Source organism: Tachyglossus aculeatus, chromosome X1 (genome assembly GCF_015852505.1).
Source record: "Tachyglossus aculeatus isolate mTacAcu1 chromosome X1, mTacAcu1.pri, whole genome shotgun sequence".
Taxonomy (NCBI): domain Eukaryota; kingdom Metazoa; phylum Chordata; class Mammalia; order Monotremata; family Tachyglossidae; genus Tachyglossus; species Tachyglossus aculeatus.
In genome coordinates this window covers 5,297,951-5,312,161 of record NC_052101.1, presented here as the reverse complement: position 1 = coordinate 5,312,161, position 14,211 = coordinate 5,297,951, and positions in this window count along the sequence as shown.

Below are 14,211 nucleotides of genomic sequence, written 5' to 3'. Positions count from 1 at the left end.
AACCCACGGCCGTCTGACTCCCGGGCCAGACACTTCTCAGCATGCTATGTTTTTTTGTTGTCATGTCTTTTCAGAGACAAGCCCAAAAAGTTCCCCTTGGAGAACATTTCCATAACTTCTGAGGGAAGTGGCAGGTTGAGAATCGGCAGACAATGGTTCAGAGAGATTGTCAGGTTGTGAGGAAAGTCATTAGAGCAGGGGGGTAATTCCTGCTTCTTTTGATTGAGCAGGAAGACAGCCAGATGTCAAGGAGGTAACTGCGTCGTTAGTTGTAAACGAAGTCCCTATTTCCACTCATTCCAAAAAGCAGCCATGTGGGTCGTGAGTTCAAACTCTAGGCAGACAGCTGCGGCTCCTCAATTGCCTTCATCTCGTACGAGGGAGTCGGGAAAGACAGATTGATCTCACATTTCGAAGCATTAAAGATCAGAACACAACCGTGGTGACTGGGCTCAATTGCTGCCGTTACTAGCCTGAAATGAACTGGAAAACATTGGCATCTCAAGTAATTTCCCCCACCAAGCCTGTTTCCAAATCGACTTGCCCATTAAGAGATACCAGAAATTAAGTTTATTTCACCGAATAACACAAATCTGCTACAATTTCCCCACTCCATAATTTATTTTAAAGTCCGTCTCCCCCTATAGACTGTACGTGCCTTGGGAAAAAGGATCATGTCTACCAACTTGGTTGTACTAACTTTCCCAAATTCTTAGTACAGTGTTCTGCACACAGTACGTGCTCAATAAATACGGCTTAGTACAGTGCCTGGCCCATAATAAACGCTTCACAAATGCCATCATCATTATTATTATCATTACTGACGGATGTTTTGCTTTTTGGAACTCTCTGGTTTTATGCTCAGATACTCAGAAAAACCTAAAAATCAAGAACTTTCCATGCTACTCAGAACCTGTACCCTCCTTCCCAACCTTCTTGCATGATAAACATTGTGCTATTTGGACAAAGCTTCATGCTCATCTCAACGAAACTTCAGAATGTTTCTTGCAATGGGCTAATATGGACATTAGAACTGCTATCTCTTCTGTGACATTGGGGTGTCATGGTTACATGGAATGTTATCCTAATTGTTTTTCTCTTGTTTACAGTTCTTTACTTCCACTCCAATGGTTCCCAACCAGGAGAATGACTCAGTTTCCCCCCGAATGCTTTGCTTCACCTACTTTCTCCCCTATCAGTTTCACCATGGGGTCTCTGTGGTTCCTTTAATTTTGGAATGCAAGTCGTATAAATATCTCCTTCTTTATCTTCCAGCCTCTCCTTGGACAAATTGCCTCACTCGACAATTTGCTATTCCTCCCACTTCCTCCATTTGATAGCATCCCTTTTCTCAGTCCTATTACTGTTCTCACTAATGTCCTCCTCGCTGTACCTAATGCCACCTCTGAAATGGTCAAGGAACATTTAACAGATCCTTTCTCTTACATACAGGGAGCACTCCATAAATATGATTGACTGACTGACCGAGTTTTACCAATCCCCCCCTCTCCCAGGGGCTCGCTATCTCTAATGTCTCGCACCGATTCCCTGCAAGCTAGTTTCCAGCATGTGGTGTCACTCGTGGCTGTGAAAAGCAGAACCCCCCACCCTTCCAAAAGACTAGATTGTGTTCTTTGTTCAAGATTGTTTCATCCCTTGTCCCCTCTCTTCTTCCCTCCCTGACCACCATCTTCAACCATTCACTTTCCAGTGACTTCTTCCCCACAGCTTGTACATTTGCTCATGTATCCCCATCCTAAAAAAACCCTTCCTTGACCCGCCAGATCTGTCCAGCTATTCCCCCTATTTCCCTCCAAAAATTCCTCTCCAAATTCCTGTCTACACCCACAGCTTCCAATTCTTCTCTTCCAATTCTCTCCTTGACCTCCTCCAGTCTGACTTCCAATCTCTTCTTACACAGAAACTGTCCTCTCAAAGGTCAACAATGGCCTTCTGCTTGGCAGATCCAATGACCTCTACTCCATCCAAATCCTCCTCAACTGCTCAGCAAGCAGCCTTTGACACTGTGTACCATCCTCTTCTGGAAACTTTAACCAACCTTGCCTTCATTGACACTGTCCTCTCCTGGTTCTCCTCCTATCTCTCTGGCAGCTCATTCTCTGTCTCTTTTGCAGGCTCCTACTCTACCTCTACTTTGGGAGTCCCTCAGGGCCTCTATTCTCTATTTACACCCATTCCCTTGAAGAACTCACTCACTCCTGTAACTTTAACTACCATCTCTACACCAGTTATTTCCAGGCCCGACCCCTCACCTTCTCGCATTCTCTCCTGCCTTCAGGACATCTCTACATGTACATCTGGCAGACACCTCAAAATAAACGTATCCAAAACAGAGCACCTGTTCTTCCCAACCAAACCCTGTCTTACCCCTGTCTTTCCCATCAATGTAGGAAACACCACTATCCTCCCAGTCTCAGAAGCCTCTAACCGTAGGCATTATCCTCGACTCATCTTTCTCATTCAACCAACTATTCAATCTATCACCAAATCCGGCTGGTTCTTCCTTCACATCATCACTAAGATCCACCCTTTCCACTCCAACCAAAGTGCTACAATACTGATCCAAGCACTTGTCATATCCCACCTTGACTGCTGCATCAGCCTCCTTGCTGACCTCCCTTTCTCCTGTCTCTCCCCACTCTAGTCCATACTTCACTCTGCTGCCTTCGACACTGTGTATCAGCCCCTTTCTCATCAACACGCTATCCAACCTTGGCTTCACAGACTCCGTCCTCTCCTGGTTCTCCTCTTATCTCTCCTGCCATTCATTCTCAGTCTTCTTTGCGGGCTCCTCCTCCCCCTCCCATCCCCTTCCTGTAGGGGTTCCTCAAGGGTCAGTTCTTGGTCCCCTTCTGTTCTCTATCTACACTCACTCTCTTGGTGAACTCATTCACTCCCAGGGATTCAACTATCATCTCTACGCTGATGACACCCAAATCTACATCTCCACCCCTGCTCTCTCTCCCCACCTCCAGGCTTGTATCTCCTCCTGCCTTCAGGACAACTCCATCTGGATGTCTGACCACTAGCTAAAACTCAATATGTCCAAGACTGAACTCCTTATCTTCCCTTCTAACCCCTGCCCTCCCCCTGACTTTCCCATCACTGTAGATGGCACTACCGTCCTTCCCATCTCACAAGCCTGCAACTTTGGTGTCAACCTCGACTCCACTCTCTCGTTCACCCCACACATCCAATCTGTCACCAAAACCTGCCAGTCTCACCTCCGCAACATCGCCAAGAACTGCCATTTCCTCTCCATCCAAACCACTATCTTGCTGGTTCAATCTCTCATCTTATCCTGACTGGATTACTGCATCGGCCTCCTCTCTGATCTCCCATCCTCCTGTCTCTCCCCATTTCAGTCTATACTTCACTCTGCTGCCCAGATTATCTTTATGCAGAAACGCTCTGGGCATGTCACTCCCCTCCTTAAAAATTTCCAGTGGCTGTCTGTCAACCTACGCATCAAGCAAAAACTCCTCATTCTCAGCCTCAAGGCTGTCCATCTCCTCACCCCCTCCTACCTCACCTCAGTTCTCTCCTTCTCCAGCACAACCCACACTCTCCACTCCTCTGACACCACTCACCTCCTCACTGTACCTCATTCTCACCCGTCCTGCCATCGACCCCCGGCCCACGTCCTCCCCCTGGCCTGGAATGCCCTCCCTCGACACATCCGCCAAGCTAGCTCTCTTCCTCCCTTCAAGACCCTACTGAGAGCTCACCTCCTCCAGGAGGCCCTCCCAGACTGAGTCCCCTTTTTCCTCTCCTCCTCCCCATCCTCCCCGCCCTACCTCCTTCCCCTCCCCACAGCACTCGTATATATATTGGTACAGATTTATTACTCTATTTATTCTACTTGTACATATTTACTATTCTATTGATTTTGTTAATGATGTGCATATAGCTTTAATTCTATTTGTTCTGATGATTTTGACACCTGTCTACATGTTTTGTTTTGTTGTCTGTCTCCCCCTTCTAGACTGTGAGCTCATTGTTGGGCAGGGACTGTCTCTATATGTTGCCGACTTGTACTTCCCAAGCACTTAGTACGATGCTCTGCACACAGAAGCACTCAATAAATATGATTTAATTAATTAATTAATTAATTAAGTAAGTAATTAATTAATGCCCGGATTGTGTTTCATTCATTCAATCACATTTATTGAGCGCTTACTGTGTGCAGAGCACTGTACTAAGCGCTTGGGAAGTACAAATTGGCAACATATAGAGATGGTCCCTACCCAACAACAGGCTCACAGTCTAGAAGAGGGTAGACAGACAAAGAAAACAAAACAAGTAGATAGATGTCAATATCATCAGAATAAATAGAATTATAGCTATATACACATCATTAATAAAATAAGTAGAGTAGTAAATATGTACAAATAAAATAGAGTAATAAATATGTACAAATATATACAAGTGTTGTGGGTAGGGAAAGGGGGTAGGTCGGGGGGGTGATGTAGAGAGGGGAGGAGGAGGAGGAGAGGAAAAAAGGGGAGGCTCAGTCAGGGAAGGCCTCCTGGAGGAGGTGAGTGCTCAGTAGGGATTTGAAGAGAGGAAGAGAGCAAGTTTGGTGGATGTGTGGTGGATTTTCTACAAAAACGTTCAGTTCTTGTTTTCCCCACTCCTCAGAAACCTCCGGTGGTTGCCCATCCACTTCCAAATTCAAATGGAAAATCCTTACCATCATCTTTAAAGAATCCAACCAGCTTTCTCCCTTTCTACTTACAACGCAATCCACTCATTTCACCCTCTAATGCCAATTTACTCACCTTTACCTATATCTCATCTGTCATGTCACCGATCCCTTGTCCGTATCCTCGGCTTTGACCTGGAACTCCCTCCCATTTCTTATAGGACAGACAACCACTATCCCCACATTCAAAGTCTTATTAAAAAACTCATTTAATAATAATAATAATCATCATCATCATCATCATCATCATAATCATAATGGCATTTGTTAAGTGCTATGTGACAAGCACTGTTCTAAGCACTGGGGAGGGATACAAGGTGATCAAGTTGTCCCACGTGGGGCTCACAGTCTTAATCCCCATTTTACAGATGAGGTAACTGAGGCTCAGAGAAGTTAAGTGACTTGCCCAAGGTCACTCAGTAGACATGTGGTGGAGCCGGGATTCAAACCAATGACCTCTGACTGCAAAGCCTGGACTCTTTCCACTGAGCCACACTGTTTCTCTTTCCCCCAAGGGGCCTTCCCCAATTACACCCTCTTTTCCTCTACTCCCGCTTTCTTCTGCATTGCATCTGCACTTGGAACTGCATCCTTTAAGCCGTTGATATCAATAATAGTAATAATAATTATGGCATTTGTTAAGCGCTTACTAATTACCAAGCACTGTTCTAAGCTCTGTCCCATTTGGGCTCACAGTCTTAATCCACTTTTACAGATGAGGTAACTGAGGCACAGAGAAGTTAACTGATTTGCCCGAAGTCACATTCACCCACCTTCAGACTCACGATACTTATACACATATGTTTTTTAAAAAAATTTTCATTATATGCTTGTTTCCCCCTCTAGACTGTAAGCTCATTGTTGGCAGGGAACGTATCTACCAACTCTGTTGTATTGTATTCTCCCAAGTGCTTAGTACAGTGCTCTGCACACAGTAAGCGCTCAATAAATACCATTAATTGTTTGATCAATTGATTCTCTTGGCTCCTTATCAGCTCAGTTCTTCTGCAACTGCAGTGAGACCAAAGACCAAGCCAGATCCTTGACAATGGGATGGTTTTCTGATTGTTAAGGTGTCAGAAGTTCAAATGCCATTCTAAATCACTTTATCACTCTTCCTCTTGCCTTGGAAACAAAAATGTTATTTTCTTGAAAAGTCAGTTTAGAATCAAATGACCAGACTATATTTTACCTAATTTATCCCTTCTGAGGAATCACAGTGGACTTTGTGTGGAGGAAAAAATGGCAAATTTGTCAATTTTCTGGGATATCATTATTCTTCTCTCCTCTTTGATTGGAGGCTCCTGTTTTAACCCACTATGTATCTCATGTGGAGCATTTTAAAGCGTTTTGGTTCAAATAAGAACAGAGACTACTTAGCCTTTAAAACATCTTTTAAAAATCAAAAATACTCTTTAATCCCAATTATAGTTATTAACCAATTACTGCCTCCGCATCTTATTGAAATTATTCATTACACAACACACTCAAGCACCGCTTCAGGTTTGCATAATCACCACACTATTAAGCCAACATATATTCCAAGAACAAGGATTTTTTTTGTCAATAATACACAGCTTGATCTTTTTACTCTGAAGAAATTCTGTTCTAAACCCTGCAAAACCTTCAGTATGAAGCATAGACAATGAAAAAGTGATTACAATCAAAATTAAGGAGTTCAACTCACATCATGAAAACTTCAATAGAATAGACATCTTTTTGAAAGTTCTTTTCATAGTAAAATAGTAGTGATTGTGATAGTATCTACTGAGCATCTGTTTAGTGCATTGCACTGTAGTTGACACTCGGGTGCACTGTAGTAGAAACTTGGGAAATAAAAAATAACAAACTGAAATATTCCTCGGCCACAAAGAAGCTTCCACTCTAATGTGCAATTGTTATTCATATTAACGTCTATCTCCCGCTCTAGGCTGTAAGCTTGTTTTGGGCAGGGAACATTTCTGCTAATTCTTTTGTTTTGGGCTCTCCCAAGTGCTTAGTACAGTGCTCTTCACATAGTAAGAGCTTAATAAATACCACTGATTCATTGATTAATGGGGGAGAAAGGTTTGATGACTGATCTCACCAAGCCGTGGCTGAAGAACCCCAGTTATATTCATGTGCTAACATCAGGTTCTGACTCATTTGAGATGTCTCTGGTTATTTACGGTAACCAATCAATCAATCATTGGTATTTATTGAACGCTTACTAGTTGCGGGGCGCCGTTCTAAGTTTTGGGAGAGTACAATATGACAGAATTAGCAGACACATTTCCTGCCCATAATGAGCTTACGTAATGTAAGTGTTTTTCTGCATGCCCCATTCTCACTTGGGTCTTATCAACCAGACACACACAAAGATGTCCTGCTATGGGACAAGGAAGATTCAGATGCTGATAGTATCAAATACTTCTTTCTGCATCAGATATTTAAGAGACATCTATAAGACTGTGTTGAAAATACAACTGAGAGTTTTTCCTCTTCGCTGGGTCATCACAACACTATGTTAGGAAATATTTGGACAGTGGTAACAGCCATTGGAAAACGTTTAGTACATATTTACTATTCTTTTTATTTTGTTAATGATGTGCATCTAGTTTCAAAAGCTCAGGCCTTCCCAGACTGAGCCCCTTCCTTCCTCTCCCCCTCGTCCCCCTCTCCATCCCCCCATCTTACCTCCTTCCCTTCCCCACAGCACCTGTATATATGTATATATGTTTGTACATATTTATTACTCTATTTATTTATTTATTTATTTTACTTGTACATATCTATTCTATTTATTTTTTTTGTTAGTATGTTTGGTTTTGTTCTCTGTCTCCCCCTTTTAGACTGTGAACCCACTGTTGAGTAGGGACTGTCTCTATATGTTGCCAACTGTACTTCCCAAGTGCTTAGTACAGTGCTCTGCACACAGTAAGTGCTCAATAAATACGATTGATTGATTGATTGATTCAATTCTATTTGTTCTGACGATTTTGACACCTGTCTACATGTTTTGTTTTGTTGTCTGTCTCCCCCTTCTAGACTGTGAGCCGTTGTTGGGTAGGAACCGTCTCCATATGTTGCCGACTTGGACTTCCCAAGTGCTAAGTACAGTGCTCTGCACACAGTAAGCGCTCAATAAATACGATTGAATGAATGAAAATGAATAAGATCGTTTCGTGATAGTAGCTTCCAGTGTAAGAGACAGCTCTAGCTTTGTAACTTGCAGGGTGCAGTCCTGATTCTGATCCCTCTAGTGAGTATTTCAATATTCCTGAAGATTTCTGCTATGGTCTACACGGGTCTGAAAATCAGAGGAACTGGGTTCCGGCTCTGGCAGTTGCCCGCTGTGTGACCTTATTCAGGTCACTTAATTTTTCTGTGCCTGTCTTCTCATCGTAAAATGGGAATTGAATACCTGTTCTCCCTCCTATGTAGACTGTGAGTCCCATATGGGACAGCTGCTGTGTCCAATCAATCAATCAATCAAATTTATTGAGCGCTTACTGTGTGCAGAGCACTGTACTAAGTGCTTGGGAAGTACAAGTTGGCAACATATAGAGATGGTCCCTACTCAACGGTGGGCTCACAGTCTAGAAAAATCAGATTATCTTTTCCATAACCCAGCGTTTAGGGCTAAGCTTTGCACAAAATAACTGCTTAACAAATGCTACAGTTATGATTAAGATTCGACCCAAGAAACAGTTGGTAGTGACTTGGAAAGTTCTGGTGTTCCAGCCAGCCTCTGAAAACCAAGGTTCACCCCGACCCTAATGATTTTAGTCACATTTGGAATGGTTTTCTGATTGCTAGAGCCTCAGAAGTTCAGATGCCAATCTCAATCACCTTTTTCACTCTTCCTCTTGCATGGAGAACAAATAACCCTTTGATCATTCTCCTGGAAAGTAATTTTAGAATCAAATGACCAGATTATATTTCACCTAATTTATCGCTTCTGAGGGATCTGGCTATATTTTAACCAAATCCATGGACTTTGGGTGGAGGAAAAATTTGTCGATGTTCTTGTGAGGAATGATAATAATAATGATGGTATTTGTTAATCAATCAATCAATCGTATTTATTGAGCGCTTACTGCGTGCAGAGCACTGTACTAAGCGCTTGGGAAGTACAAGTTGGCAAAATATAGAGACAGTCCCTACCCAACAGTGGGCTCATAGTCTAAAAGAAGCACTTACTCTGTGTCGAGCACTGGGGTAGATAGAAGATAATCAGGTTGTCTCACGTGGGGCTCACAGTCTTAATCCCCATTTTACAGATGAGGTAACTGGGGCACGGAGAAGTGAAGTCACTTGCCCAAAGTCACACAGCTGACAAGTGATGGAGCCGGGATTAGAACCCTTGACCTCTGACTCCCAAGACCATCTTTTTTCCATTAAACCATGCTGCTTTTCATAGTAATCTAACAAGGATATGTTGGCTGGATCCCAGCAAGCTGAGATGAGCATGGCAGTGATGATGACACTGCACAAGAAAGCAGAGTTGTGCGGGAGTGCAGATATGAGGGGTCTGGCCTCTGTGAAATTCTGAATTTTTCAACAGTTGATGTGCTGTGGGAGAAGGATTAAAACACAAGTCTTGAAGCAGCGTGGCTCAGTGGAAAGAGCCCAGGCTTTGGAGTCAGAGGTCATGGGTTCAAATCCCTGCTCTGCCAATTATGAGCTGTGTGACTTTGGGCAAGCCACTTAACTTCTCTGTGCTTCAGTTACCTCATCTATAAAATGGGGGTTAAGACTGTGAGCCCCCCATAGGACAACCTGATCACCTTGTACCTCCCCAGCACTTAGAACAGTGCTTTGCACACAGTAAGCGTTTAATAAATGCCATTATTATCATTATTATTAAATGTTCATGAGAAATTCAGCTATTGAGGAAAGATTGGGCTAAGACCAACTACGAAGCGTTCAACCCCCTTTTTCTTTCTTTCTCCTTAGTGTCCCTTTTCTTGTCCCTTTTTAAATAATAATAATGACCACCATGATGGTATTTGCTAAGCACTTACTCTGTGTCAAGCACTGTTTTGAGCACTGGGGTAAGTACAAGCTAATCAGGTTGGACACAGTCCCTGTCCCGCATGGGGTTCACAGTCTTAATTCCCACTTGACAGATAAGGAAACTGAGGTACAGAGAGGTTAAGAGACTTGCCCAAAGTGACAGAGCTGAGTTGAGAACCCAGATCCTTGTGAAGCAGCGTGGCTCAGTGGAAAGAGCCCGGGCTTTGGAGTCAGAGGTTGTGGGTTCGAATCCCGCTCTGCCACCTGTCTGCTGTGTGACCTTGGGCAAGTCACTTCACTTCTCTGCCCTCAGTTCCTTCATCTGTAAAATGGGAATTAAGACTGTGAACCCCACATGGGACAACTTGATCAGCTTGTATCCCCCCAGCGCTTAGAACAGTGCTCTGCACATAGTAAGCACTTAACAAATGCCAACATTATTATTATTATTATCCTTCTGATTTCCAGGCCCGTGCTCTATTATAATAATAATAATAATGTTGGTACTTGTTAAGCACTTCTATCCATTAGGCCACACTGCTAAGTACTTATTATGTGCCAGGCATTGTACTAAGCCCTGGGGTAAGCCCTGTCCCACATGGGGCTCACAGTCCAAATAAGAGGGAGAACAGGCACTCCCCCCTTATTCCTCTCCTTCTCCCCATCCTCCCCGCCCTACCTCCTTCCCCTCCTCACAGCACCTGTATATATATTTGTACAGATTTATTACTCTATTTATTTTACTTGTACATATTTACTATTCTATTTATTTTGTTAATGACGCACATCTAGCTTTATTTCTATTTATTCTGATGACTTGACACCTGTCCACATGTTCTGTTTTGTTGTCTGTCTCCCCCTTCTAGACTGTGAGCCCGTTGTTGGGTAGGGACCATCTCTATATGTTGCCAACGTGTACTTCCCAAGCGCTTAGTATAGTGCTCTGCACACAGTAAGCGCTCAATAAATATGATTGAATGAATGAGTGAATGAATGACTCCCCATTTTGCAGCTGATGAAACTGAGGCACAAATAAGTAAAGTGACTTACCCAAGGCCACACAGCAAGCAAGTGGTGGAGTCAGGATTAGAACCCAGATCCACTATCTCCCAGGCCCCTGCTTTTTCCACTAGGCCACGCTGCTTCCCTTTTCTATAGCGAAAGCTCAGAAAAAGACAAAACGGAGGAAGTGAGGGAATTAAAACCCCAGGGGAGCTTTGAAGACAAGAGAGCAATAAAGAGTCGATGAGAAAGATGATTATATATTCTTTAGGAAATGCATTTCTGAATCTTTAAATTAGTAACCTGAAAATGAGTAGGATTAATTTCATGAGTAGTGGGATTTGACAGCTCAAAGTGTAAAATGTGGGGTTTTTTTACCCATTAAAATAGTGTGCTCCAGGTTTGGAATTGCCTTTCCGTCCATTTGTATATTTGCAAATAAAACGATTATTCAATATTCTCATCGGCATATGAGAACATGTTGCCCCTTCTTCCCATAATTGAACGGAGATGCTAATAACTATGGGAATTATAATGATTTATTATCAAAAAGGCCTTTATTTCCTTTCTCTTTTCAGAGTCAGGTAATAAGAAAAACAGATAAAACCCAAATGGTATTTTAAAAAAGAAATTACGATGGATACATCTCATGAGAGGCTTAACTAAGAACTAGACTTGAGTTCAATCAAACAATTAATCAAGCAGTGGTATTTACTGAGCCCTTACTGTGTGCAGAGCACCGTACTAAGCACTGGGGAGAATTCAGCACTGGGGAGAGTCCGTAGACAACTCTCCCCATTAGGAATTTCCTCTCCGCCCTTTCCTCTCCATCCAAACCGCTCCCTTGCTGGTTCAATCTCTCATCCTATCCCGACTGGATTACTGCATCGGCCTCCTCTCCGATCTCCCGTCCTCCTGTCTCTCCCCGCTGCAATCAATACTTCACGCCGCTGCCCGGATCGTCTTTGTGCAGAAACGCTCTGGTCATGTTACTCCCCTCCTCAAAAATCTCCAGAGGCTACCAATCAACCTACGCATCAGGCAAAAACTCCTCACTCTCGGCTTCAAGGCTGTCCATCCCCTTGCCCCCTCCTACCTCACCTCCCTTCTGTCCTTCTCCAGCCCAGCCTGCACCCTCCGCTCCTCTGCCGCTAATCTCCTCACTGTACCTCGTTCTCGTCTGTCCTGCCGTCGACCCCCGGCCCACGTCATCATCATCATCATCAATCGTATTTATTGAGCACTTACTGTGTGCAGAGTAATGTACTAAGCGCTTGGGAAGTACAAGTTGGCAACATATAGAGACAGTCCCTACCCAACAGTGGGCTCCATGGCCTTCCCCTGGCCTGGAATTCCCTCCCTCCACACATTCTCCAAGCTAACTCCCTTCCTCCCTTCAAAGCCCTACTGAGAGCTCACCTCCTCCAGGAGATCAATCAATCAATCAATCAATCGTATGTATTGAGCGCTTACTATGTGCAGAGCACTGTACTAAGCGCTTGGGAAGTACAAATTGGCAACACATAGAGACAGTCCCTACCCAACAGTGGGCTCACAGTCTAAAAAGTCTAAAAAGTCTAAAAAGTCTAAAAAGGAGATGACTGTGAGCCCACTGTTGGATAGGGACCGTCTCTATATGTTGCCAACTTGTACTTCCCAAGCGTTTAGTACAGTGCTCTGCACACAGTAAGCACTCATTAAATACGATTGAATGAATGAATGAATGAATGAGGCCTTCCCAGACTGAGCCCTCCCTTTTTGCTCTCCTCCTCTCCCCACGGCCCCCCTCCTCCCTCTGGCCTACCCCCTTCCCCTCCCCACAGCACTTGTATATATTTGTACAGATTTATTACTCTTTTTATTTGTACACATTGACTATACTTATTTTACTAATGATGTGCATATAGCTATAATTCTATTTACTTTGATGGCATTGACACCTATCTACTTGTTTTGTTTTGTTGTCTGTCTCCCCCTTCTAGACTGTGAGCCCGTCGTTCGGTAGGGACCGTCTCTGTATGTTGCCAATTTGTACTTCCCAAGCGCTTAGTACAGTGCTCTGCACACAGTAAGTGCTCAATAAATACGATTGAATGAATGAATGAATGAATTGTGCTCTGCACACAGTAAGTGCTCAATAAATGCGATTGAAGGAATGAGGAGATTACAGTCTTTGCCCTTTAGACTATAAACTCATTGTGGGCAGGGAATGTGTCTACCAACACTGTGTGTTATAGCCTCCTAAACACTCAGTACAGTCCTCTAGACTAACCTCTTTGGGGTCAGGTAGTGTGACTACCAACACTGCCAAGTGCTTATCACAGGGCTCTGCGCACAGCAAGCCCTCAGTAAATACAGTTGAATTCCTGCAGTTCCCTGTGGAACTCATTCATTCATTCAGTAGTAATAATAATAATAGTATTTGTTAAGCGCTTACTATGTGCCAAGCACTGTTCTAAGCACTGGGGTAAATACAAGGTAATCAGGTTGCCCCACATGGGGCTCACAGTCTTAATCCCCATTTTACAAATGAGGTAACTGAGGCACAGAGAAGTTAAGTGACTTGCCCAAAGTCACACAGCTAAGTCAGGATTAGAACTCTCGACCTCTGACTCCCAAGCCCACATTCTTTCCACCAAGCCACTCTGCTTAGTATTTATTGAGCTCCTATTGTGTTCAGAATACTGTATTCCGAACGAAGGAAACGTACAGAGAAAACCACCTCAAGGCAAAAGTCCAAAAATCAGAGAGGGTAGGGAAAGATTGAAATCAATCAATCAATCAATCGTATTTATTGAGCGCTTACTGTGTGCTGAGCACTGTACTAAGCGCTTGTTTAGTACCTGTAACTGTAACTTCCTTGTGGGCAGGAATCTTTTCTGCCAACTCCATTGTATTGTACTCTCTCAGGTGCTTAGCACGGTGTTCGGTGCATTTGAAGCGCTCAATAAATGCCATTGATTGATTGATGAGAAAATGAGGAAAACCCGAAGAGCTTCAGGAGATGACCGGGGAATAAAGAGGTTTCCAGGCCAGGCAGCCCTCCAGGTGGACAGCCACCGAGCTGTGAGCCCGCTGTTGGGTAGGAACCGTCTCCGTATGTTGCCAACTTGTACTTCCCAAGCGCTTAGTACAGTGCTCTGCACACAGTAAGCGCTCAATAAATATGATTGAATGAATGAATGAACTGTGTGTTGCGATTTATTTTCAGCCTTCTTCACTCCAGCCGGATCAGGCTGGACCCTGTGTGACTTTGTGCAAGTCACTTCACTTCTCTGTGCCTCAGTTCCCTCATCTGTAAAATGGGGATGAAGACTGTGAGCCCCACGTGGGACAACCTGATCACCTTGTATCCTCCCAGCGGTTAGAACAGTGCTCTGCAAATAGTAAGTGCTTAACAAATACCATCATCATTATTATTATTATCTGGTGGGGTGGAGGGAGGGTGACCTCTCCCCATTCACCTAAAGAACCCCAAGGCCAAG